We start from the raw sequence: 11,923 nt of genomic DNA, 5'->3' as shown, positions 1-11,923 counted from the left end.
TGTTTGGTGACAGGTGGAGCACCTGCAACTATGCTGCTTAAAGAGAGATGCCAACCACTCTTCTGTGCCGGATCGTAGCCAGAGCTCGTAGGGTTCACAGCCAGTGATTATATTACCCTTTTGTCTTTGCTTGCAGTTGGGATTACCTGTTCCTGCCACCGTTTACCTGAGGCATCCACGCCACATTCCATGCAGCCGCCGCCGGTTTCCAGCCCTGCTGTGGACCCGATCCAAGCATACCTGGCCTGTTTGTAGTTATCGTAGACCTTTGTGATTGTAGAGAACCTTGAGTAACCCGTAGTTTCGTTCCTGTAGTAAACCGCTGTATTCAGCATCTGTAGTTTAGAGTTTCGGACAAAATTGTAGACATTGCGTGCTTCGTAGTATCGATCCCGGAAGGGCAGTCATGTTAAAGTAGAAATCAATTGTTAGAGTGACAGTTTTAGGAACCGAGAGAACCTATAGTGCAGGGATGTCAAACTCATTCCACAAAGGGCCGGCGTGGCTGCAGGTTTTTGTTCCAACTAAGCAGCATCACACCAGACCTGACTCATTTATGCCACGCCGGCCCTTTGTGGAATGAGTTTGACATCCCTGCTATAGTGTAATCTTTGAGTATTGAAGTGTAGTAGATCATGAAGACCAAGCCGACAGCGGCATTCTTAGTTTTGTTTCGTACTATTGTTGTAACCCTCCGCCCAGCCACTAGCAGGCGTGATTGTTCCTAGCCCAGAGTTATCGCTTTCTGTTTCCTTTGTAGTACTCCTTTGTTTTGTAGTTTTTCCGCCCAAACTGTAAATAAAGTCTTGTATTGCCTTCACAGTCACTTGTGCATTCCTTGCTCCTGAGCTCACCCCACTATTCCTGACAATGTCATGTTTGGCAGAAACCAAACACTGCACATCACCAAAAACACACCATCCCCACTGTGAAGCATGGTGGTGGCAGCATCATGCTGTGGGGATGTTTCTCAGCAACTGGACCTGGAAGGCTTGTAAAGATAGAGGGCAGAATGAATGCTGCAAAATACACTGAAATCCTGGGGGACAATCTTTTTCATTCTGCAAGAGAACTACGTCTTGGGAGAAGATTTATTTTCCAGCAAGACAATGATCCAAAACATACTGCAAAAGCTACACAGGAAGGGTTAAAAAAGAACCAGGTAAATGTTCTGGAGTGGCCGAGTCAAAGCCCAGACCTCAATCCTGTAGAGAATTTGTGGCTGGACTTGAAAAGGGCTGTTCATGTCTGATACCCGCGCAACCTGACAGAGCTTGAGCAGTTTTGCAAAGAAGAATGGAGCAAAATTGCAGTGGGCAGATGTTCAGACTGACTGAGACCTATCCACACAGACTCACTGCTGTGATTGCAGCCAAAGGTGATCTACTAAATACTGACTTGAAGGGGTGAATAATGATGCAAACAATTATTTTTATTTAGATAATTTTCTTTCATTAACATTACTTTATAGAAATCTGTTTTCACTTTGTCATTAAAGTTTTTTCCAATAAATTTTTTTGTTAAAAAAGCTAAATTTTATTGACCATGATTGATTTATGAAAGCAATAAAAGGGTAAAACATCAAAGGGGTGAATATTTATGATAGGCACTGTAGTCAACATGTGCAGGGCGACTTTTCTCTCAGTGTCCATTTGTTTATAACTCCACCCAGGAACGGAGGAGTTATGTGACGATCGGTGTACGTTTGTCTGTGAATCTGTCTGTCTGCAGCATTATTCTAAAACAGACTAATGGATTGGGATGAAATTTTCAGGGAAGCTCAGAAATGACACAAGGACCACCTCATTAGATTTTGGCAGTGATGCAGCTTATAGTCTGGATCCACAGATTTGTTCAAGATTTTCCATTGCCAGAAATAGCGGCCGGGATGGCGTCGCCGTAACCATGACAACAAGTGAACACTGTTTCAGTTCCCTTCATTAATTTACTTGACCCGCGACATATTTATGTATCTGTACTACAGAATCTAGGCATGTACAACACATGCCTGTGCTCACACAAAGTAATTTAGTTAGTTTGTGGGTCGATCTATATTAAATGATCAGATTCTATGGTGCTGTGATTTCTGAATACACAAACTGAGGAAAAAACAGTCTTGGCAGAGCACTGCATTCTCTGAGGGCTTTTCTTGTTCATCTTTTTGTCCGTCCTCCTCTCGTCTGTCCCTCACCTGTTTTCTGAACTCATGTGTGATATTTAGCAGCTGGACTGCAGAGACTTCATTTGCTGAGTAGCGTTAGGTCGGATGACTGAACTCGTACCTGATTGGTCAGTGTGTTTCCTGAGCTGATAAACTAACAATGTAAACACTGGAAAAGCTGTGCAGGTAAAATAAACAACCCATCAAATTTAAAATACCCCAAATGTATTGCCAATGCGTTAAAATATATACATATATATACATACATACATGTGTGTATATATATTGTCAAGTGAGATGCAGATGTTGAGGTCTCAGAGAGCACTCAGGCTCATTATAGCCTTAAGGTAATAAAGGTTTCGAAGCAGACAAATAAAGAGCTAAAGAAACATTATAAGTTAACCACATGATTATGCTTGCTAAAAAATATATATATTTTTAAAGTGTTTATTTGATTAAAGTAATGATTCGGATGATTTATTATGTTGGATTGAGAGGAATGATTTAAGAAGTGATTCTGTGTAATCTCTGCTTGGGCTCTGTGTGTGTGTACAGGCCTCATAGGCTTTGTGTGTGTAAATCTTAAAAAAGCAGAAGTGCAGTAAACAACAGTCACCATGACTCGGCAGCCACAGTGACACAGCAACCTCCTCAGAAAAAAGGGAAGTTTGGGAAAAACCCAAGAGGGCTGGCTGAAATGTGTGTGTGTTAAACAGAATGTGGACACTGTGTATTTGCTGTAACAACATAACTTCTGTATTACTGCTGTATGTGATGACAAGTTGATTGCATAAGATAGACGGTGACAGAGGGCGTACCTAGCCAGTTTTGTGTGTCAGGAGAGAGATAAAAAGGCAGAGCCACAAGCACAGAACGGGAGACGTTCGCCGGAGCTGCCAGAAGAGCTGCAAAGGGAACTTGGCCGGAGTTCTGAAGAATGTTCACCTTCCTCTATTGCCCAAGAGACGGGAAGACAACGCGGGACTTAGGCTCCAGAGATCGCTGAGGACATCGTTGGAAGCAAAGTCTTTTTCTGACTTTGTTCAACAAGCGAAGACCACACTCTGCCAAACGGAGAGCCCTGAGAGGTTCTGCAGTTATCCAGAAGAAACCAATAGAGGGAAGAACCGACTACACCCGAAGAGGCAAAGGAGGCAACAGCACCGGGCTGTTCCCCTCCCCGGGGCTGGGAGACCCAGTGACCCACCACAGCCTGAACAGACGAGGGTTTTCCATCACCACCATACCACAGAGAAGACAGCTGGGGCGTAAGCACTAACGTTCCAGTCGATTCCCGAGATAACTGCCAGACCACGATTGGCTCACGGGACTCCTCCGCACCCCCCTGCCGAGGGATAAGATCCTTTTGTCCACGAAGAAGACATCGTACCGAGTCTACTGGACAACTGAAGATTTTTCCAGACGCAAGTCAAGACCGAGTGATACGGTAGTGGCCACGCTGTTCGCTCTCTCTCCTAAATTTACTAATTAGAGAAGATTGTCAGGTACGCTCAATTTAGTTACTCTAGTTACATCAATGAATTCTATAAAAAAAACTAATAGAAATTATGTCACCACTCCTTTTAAGAGCATATCATCACTCATTGCAATCTGGTGAGATGGCACCGTCATGGAAAGAAGCGACCATAGTGGTACTGCATAAAGAAGGTAAAGACCCAGTAAAATGTCAGTCGTATTGACCAGTGTCCCTACTGAACAGTGACCTGCATATACTTACCACCATACTTTCTAAAAGAGTAAATAAAATCATTAATCACGTAATCCACCCGGATCAAACCGGTTTTATTGCAGGGAGGTTTTATGGGGACAACCTCCGAAGGGCACTTAATATAATGAGTCATGTAAACCTTAATAGAGAGAAAGCTATGTTGCTATCACTGGATGCATATAAAGCATTTGACCGTGTCTCTTGGCAATATTTATTTCAGACATTGGAACGGTTTAAATTTGGTCCTGGGTTTATAAAGTGGGTTCGAACATTATATTCAGCTCCACTCGCGTCCATTAAAGTTAATGGATTTAGATCACAAAACTTTGCATTGGAACGGGGGTGCCGACAAGGATGTTCGTTATCGCCATTATTGTTCGCATTAAGTATTGAACCACTGGCTCAGCTTATTAAGGATGACTTATTAGTTCAAGGTATTAAAATCGATACAGAAGAACATAAATTATCGCTATATGTGGATGATGTATTGCTTTTTTTAGCAGAACCAGAAACAACAATTCCACACCTTAAAAACTGATCTCGCAGTATGGCTTTATCTCAGGATATAAAGTTAATATTGAAAAAACTGAAGCTATGGACCTTAGTGGTCAAATACCAGAACATATTAAAAATAAAAGCGGGTTTAAGTGGAGTGGAGATATGGTGTATTTGGGTATCACTCTTCCTCATTCCCTAGAACAGGGGTCAGCAAGTAGATGTGGCTTCGGGCCGAAATGTTTGTAAACAATGAGACAGCGGGCCAACCTGCGGGGGGGTGCACTCCGATTCCGCGGGGGGGGGGGTGATACCGCGAACAGCGGAGCTTCTACAGCTGATCGCTGCTGCTTGGGACACTCGTCTCAATTCTGATCACAGATGTATTAAAAAACACTCCTGACACACACGTTTTGCACACACTGTTGCTCAGTGAAATCTGGCTGGTACAACCGTGTCCGACCAGTAGTGCAAACGCGGAAATGCCCGGCAGCAGCCGACCATGCGAGTTTCGTGGTGCGGTGACGGACCGGCTTTGCTCCGTGCCAAATCAAATTTTCAAAATCATCTGGCGGGCCAGATATTATTCCTGATGGGCCAGTTTTGGCCCGCGGGCCGCCAGTTGCCAACCACTACTCTAGAACAACTATATGATGCAAATTACCCCAAAATTATTAAAAGTATAAGCGAGGACCTGGAACGCTGGACAACACTACCACTGACCATGCTTGGTCGTATCGAATCAATACGTATGAATGTCCTACCTAGATTACTTTACCTGTTCCAAATGCTGCCGGTAGAGGTCCCCAAAAGTTACATTTGATAGATTAAATAAATTAATATCAAAATTCATATGGCAGGGGAAACGCCCTAGAATTCGATTTAAAATTATACAATTATCTAAATCTCGGGGGGGATTGGGACTTCCAAATTTACAATTTTATTACTGGGCCGCTCAAATGAGACCAGTGATCTCGTGGATGAAGGAACAGGTACATACCCAATGGTTTAATATCGAAAAGAGCTGATGCTCAGTACCAATAAAGACGGTTCCTTTTTCAGATCTACCCTTGATGGATATCCAGATGGGTGTGTGGACAAAAATGACATGAAAAATTTGGAAAACTATACAAGCATTCTTTAATTTACCAAAGAAACTCTCTATCTTGACTGAGTTAGGATATCTAGGGGATTTTATACCATCTCAAAGTGATATGGGTTTCAAAAACTGGTCTCAATTAGGTCTTAGATATGTACACCAATTGTTTGCCAAAGGTGAACTTAACCCTTTGCGCTTCAGTGCGTAGTAGGTGTCCCGCCGGCAGTACACCTACTAATTTGCATAGGAATTTCAAGAATGTCCGACGGCTGCAAACGTGATTATACAAACACTATACGCCGATGGAAAGCTTAGATTCTCATGAATCCGCCGGTATAAACCACTTTAAGATGTGATTACCACAGCGGGTGAGAAAAACACATTTGTCCGACAAACAACAAATATTCATCCATCCGTTCTCTATACACGGCTTCAACGTACACAGCGCGACTCACATTTCCGGGTTTATTATTACACACAGAAAAAATATTCCACAAAAAACGGCCATAATCCAACCTTTTACATCCAGACGACACAAGCCAGTAAACTATTTTGTCCAAAACATGTCCTGAAGTCGTATAAAATCCACGAATCGGTCGTTTTCAAGGAAATGCACCTCGCGATACGCGTCCAATATTCCCTGTATTTTTCGTAATTTTTTTAATTTAAAAATAGAATATTAGCGATTTTTTGTTCTGAAAACGGCTGGAATTGACTGCAGCTTAAAGGATTAAATCTTTTGAACAACTAAGACGTGACTTTATACTCCCACAAACTAACTTTTATAGATACCTGCAACCGAGACATTTTCTAACAACACATCAAGAATATAAAAAAGTTAAAAACCCCTCTCAGTTTGAGGTGTTTCTACAGGAAATACAATCAAATCACAATATTAAACGAGTGGTCTCTAAAGTGTACAGCATATTTTCATCCATGGACCCAAATGATACTCTGCATATTAAAGACGAATAGGAGACTGAATTTTGTAGAATTATTTCGATTGAAACTTGGACACAGGGTTGTGAGGAAGCACATTTAGTAACCAGTTCTATTATTTGGAGAGAATTTAGGTGGAAAATTATAACAAGGTATTTTCAAACCCCACATATAACAGCTAAATGGAAGCAAGCAGGGTCAGACAAATGCTGGAGGCATTGTGGTCAGCACATAGGAAACCATACTCATATAATGTGATCATGCCCAAAATTAGAGGATTATTGGAAGGAGGTCTTTGATGCTTTAAAAGAAATTTTTCATAGTGCAATACCCAAAGAACCCATAGTGGTTCTTCTTGGTATAATACCAGAAGGTGTCACAGGTCGAGATAATGCATATTTGTTACAAATCCTACTAGCTGTTGCCATTAAGTGTATTACATTTCGATGGCTGAAACCTGAACCCCCTTCATATAATGACTGGATTTTGAAGGTATGGGAGATTTATGAAATGGAAAAAAGTACCTATGCTGTTAGACTTCAAAAAGAAAAATGTTTAAAGAGATGGAAGCTTGTGATGCCTTTGATACTGCAATGATATATGATATGAGGGTTGATTTACGGATTTGTGAGTCATGTTTTCTGCATCTGGTTTTTGGTAATTTTTTTTCTTTTTTCTTTCTTTTTCTTTTCTTTTCCCGCTTTTCATTTACTCATTTACTTTTATTTACGTATTCTCCCCCCTCCTTTTTATTATTTACTATTATATTTGTGAAGTGGGGCATATTTCTGTTCTTTAAACAATTACTGCAATGACTGGACTATCGGGGGATCGGAGGAGGGTGGGGGGAAAAAGAAAAAAGGACATCTCAAATGAAAGGACTGATGAAAGGGAAAAATGTGATATTTGTGGCAAGTTATAGATGTATGTGTGTTGGATGTTCAAATAAAAAATAAGTTAAAAAAATGCACTGAATCCTGTTTGATTAAAGCTCTATAAAGCATTGCTGGATGGTGTAAATGAAATTACACCCAGATCATCATGAACACACCTGAGATTTGCTCTCTGATTGGCTGAAGGATCCAAAAGCAGACACCCTGCCAGCTAAAGCAGATCAAGCAGTTTTCTAACAAGAGCAAGAAAACAACACAAACACATGACACACAACATCAGCTACAGCTGGATCAGTGCTCTGCTCCTATTCTGGGGACTTTAATGACTGGAATGATCCATGAACCAGATCCGGGGCTCTTCATAAACACTGGGGGCTACAGCTGGGGATGTCCGGCTCTGATGACGCCACTGAGTCCAAACAACAACCTGAGTCTCACTAAACAGCACATTTCAGTCACCAGTTTGGTGTTGAGGATAAAACAGGATCAGATGAAATGTCCAGTCCTCAGTCTGATGGGATGTCTGTGTCCTCTGGAAGAAAACTTCTCTCTGTCTGCACACTTGCTTTCAAAGACTCTGAGCCTCATGTTTGTGTTTGTTGGTGATGAAGGAGGAACCTCAGAGACTGCAATCAATCAAAGTTCTACTTACTCACCTTCTTCCCACCAGTCCAGATCTCTGCTGTCTGGGTTTGAGCAGAAACAGAGAAAATCCTGGGCTGCTTCTCCGTCACCGGTCCTCTGAGTCTGCAGGCTGCCGTCACTCTGAAACACCTCAAACACATCAGAAAGCTCCTTTATTGGACCTGATTATCACAAATCATTCACCTGCAGCTCCTTCTAGCTTCCACTCCCTTAGAAAGAACTAAAAGCTGAGAAATCTCCTGGTCTGTGAATGTTTTCTCTATTTGGAATATGAACATTAATGCTGCCAGAATAAAATATCGGCTCTGATAAATCTGATAAACTGGACATAGTTCACCTTTTTAGACACACACAGCTCATGTGGACATGCTTCTATCGTCCTCTTCAGTTTAATTCATGTCCTCACTAGAATTAATTCCCACTAACACAGAGCTGTCTATGGCTTCCTGACAGAGATGAGCTAACAAGCTAACAAGCTAACAAGCTAACAGTTGGTTTGCAGATTTTAAATGAAAATATTGAATATAATTTTTTAAAAAGGTGTAAATGAACTTTGAGCTTGTCTGAAGTCAAAGCTCACTGCTCATGTCAAACCACCAGGTCACTCTTTGCTGAAGCAGACGCAGACACTTTAGGAAGCTGATGTGGTTTTTACCCCAAAACATGGCAGAGCATTAGCATTAGCATTAGCATTAGCATTCAGTGGGACGAGTCTGTGGACAGCAGCAGTACAGCTCAGCTGATGATGTTCATCTGAATGGTGTTTGATGGTTTCTCCTCTAAAGAAGAACTCCTGACACTTTTGCCCCTGCAGACAACAACAAGGGGAACTGACATCTACAGCGTGGTGAAAAGTTTCTTCATGGATAAAAACGTTAGAAAAGCTTGTTTCAGTGACGATGGACGGGGCTCCTCCATGACGGGTCGGCATGCAGCCTTCATTGTACGATGCAGAGGTGGTCCAGACTTCCCAGCATTCCTACATTACCACTCAGGGCTGTACGCTTAGCTTTTTCACTTGGAGCACAGGTGCTCCTAGTGAAAAACATTTAGGAGCACTATGAATTTTCACTATGAATCGCACAATTTTATTATTAACATTCACACAACAAGCCAAGCAGTCGGCTCAGTTCTTTAACACAGAGAACATCCCTGTCCCACATCTTTTTGTATTCAAGTCGTCCTGGCACACTTGGCTGAGTTCATCCAGCTCCACAGCAGGACTTGGATCAAAGTCCTCCAGACATGGCCCCTCCAAGCTGATCCTCATGAGGTCTTCAGTGGTGGTCAAATAAATGGATGCAGTTCTAACAGTGACATTGCACAAACAAAGCTTCTCCCACAAAATAGATTATCATCCCTCACCAGTGTCAGATACAGCAGCTTCATTGGTCCTCAGGACTTTGTGAACTAATAAACCAATGTATTTTTACAGATGGACATCTATACTACATCCGTCACAAGGAAACACCAAAGCCCATGTTTAGAGTGTGTGTGTGTGCATTTTGTAAATAGTTTGCAAAGAATTATGTTTGATTTTGTTCTCATAACAGGAGGTGTACATATGTATGTGTATTTTGTAATTAGTTTGTAAAGAATTATTGATTTTTTTGTCACCAAAGAAAACAAACTTTCACCAATATGGCTTCCTTTCATTTGGAGTCTGATTGGTCTACTGACTTCTTTCTTTTGTCATATTTTCCATCATCACTCAGATGGCATTGTGTTACATTTTTCCAATTTCCAATCAAAAACTCGGTGGAAGCCACCATGTACACAAGACCTTATACAGCAGCAGCAGAGGAGCAGATGTAGCTGAGAAAGTTTGGAGGTTTCCACTTCTTGCATTCCCAAAATAGTAGAGAGTCATATTTTGTTAAGTGGCCCAACAAATTCTGACTCCAGATCTTATTTCATCTCATACAATCTGCACAGTCAACTCAACCTGCATATTTCTGTTAAAGTCCTAGTTTTGAAATAGTCTGTCTGTTCTTAATCTGCCATACTGTGATCATTTAGCCCCTTATTTTATTATTCTGTTCTTACAGACTGTAATTTACTAGGTTTATTTTTTTAGACTTGTGATTTGGTGTTTTAGCTGTTGTAGCAAATAATTTCCCAGGTGTGGGATTAAAGAATTTAAATTCTATTATATTGTTAACTGGCCCAATAAAAACAACAACAATTACAAATAACTTTATACTTAAGAACTATACTTATATTAAAGACTTTATACATAAATACCAGACATATTTTGATGCCATATCTTGCATTCTTAGGGGAGTCTGATTAAAGGTGCAGAATGCATAGATTGGGTTAACTGATGACAATTTTAGTTCAGTTTTTACTTTATGGTATTTAAACTGTTTTACATGCTTAATTTAGTGTAATTTGCATTATTATAATTTAGACAGACACAGTATTTGTTATTTCAAGTTAATGTGTTCATAAAAGCTAAAGACAGAAATAGGAGCCTGTCGCTTTAAGAAAGTGCGTCGGTCTGTGTGATGCTCGGTACTGTGGGGGGGAGACCATAGATATATACATGTTTGTATAGATCTATGGGGGAGACGGTCTGAGAGTCAGAGGAGCTCACGGGTTTTCTGACCATGTCGTGTTGTAGCGCCGATGTGGAAAAAAAGTTGTTGAAGAAGAAGGTGTAGGCTGTGACTTTTACTTTGATCCACTTTGTGTGGATTTATTTAGGAGAAAATGCGAATGATAGGGTTGACATCTGTACTCGCACGTGTGCTCCCTTTTTATTTTTTCTACTCGCACCGATCTATTTTTAGGCGCATATGCGAGTGAAACGCTCCCACTGTACAGCCCTGACTGTGTGTGTAGTAGGATACATGTACTCTGTGTGTAGTAGGATACATGTACTCTGTGTGTAGTAGGATACATGTACTCTGTGTGTAGTAGGATACATGTACTCTGTGTATCAGAATGTCCTTCAGGTTAATGATTTTCTATGTGGTCCAGGATCAGAGCCTCATATCAGGTTTATAGTTTTATACTGAGCCTGTTCAGAGTCCAGACCAAACACTGACTGCTACTAAACACATCATTACTGCACTAAATGTCTCTCATGGACTCCACATACTTTTCATTCTTCAACTTTTCAACCAAACACAAACTTCTGTGAGGATTCTTCTCCCCACATTTCTCCTGACAGTAATCAAAGCTGTTCTCTTGGATTTCTTTCTGCTCTCTTTGACTCTTTATCAGTGTTTTCAGTCTGTTTCTGTCCTTTCAGACGGACTCTTGTGATCAGCTGATTTCTATTCTGTCTTTTGTGTCTGAATCAAAGAGAAGCAAAGTTCCACTCACTCAGCTTCTTCCTCTGCAGCTCTCTGCTGTGTGGACCAGGTCTGAGAGAAAATCCTCCTCTGTGTCTGCAGGCTGCCGTCACTCTGAGACACAAAGAGCAAAGATCAGCTGCTGCACCTTTAGATGACGTTAATATGAGACATGATGAAGCTGCAGCAGCTTCCTGGAAACAGCTGAGGACTAAGAAAGCTCCTCCTCTCTGACCACAGCCTCACTCTGGCCTTTATTTCTACACATTCACATGTTGATGAAGGAGCTGATCACATCATCATCTCAACCACTTTTATTGGGAAGAAAATCCAACAACTTCACTCTGATGCTGTGTAGAAAAATGACACTCTGTCCAACCATCAGCTGGCTCCTGCTGATCAAACTACAGCTCCTGATCTGATATTTCATTGTTTTCCATCCTCTGAAGGATTGTTTATCAGTAATAAAGTTGTTGTTCCACATCTCACAGATGTTTTGTTGGAACAGATCAAAGTGCTCATCATGTTTCTGGTGATTGTGGAACATTAATAATGTCCAGATGTTATCAGCAGCTGCTTTTAGAGACTGAATCTGATTGGATTTGGCTCGTTTATCAAGTTGTGTAGAATATTTAGTTTGTCAGACATCCATGATGTGCAGGT

The sequence above is a fragment of the Acanthochromis polyacanthus genome, chromosome 22 (assembly GCF_021347895.1).
Source record: "Acanthochromis polyacanthus isolate Apoly-LR-REF ecotype Palm Island chromosome 22, KAUST_Apoly_ChrSc, whole genome shotgun sequence".
Lineage (NCBI taxonomy): Eukaryota > Metazoa > Chordata > Actinopteri > Pomacentridae > Acanthochromis > Acanthochromis polyacanthus.
The sequence above is the reverse complement of the archived record's forward strand: the minus strand, read 5'-3'. Positions refer to the sequence as shown.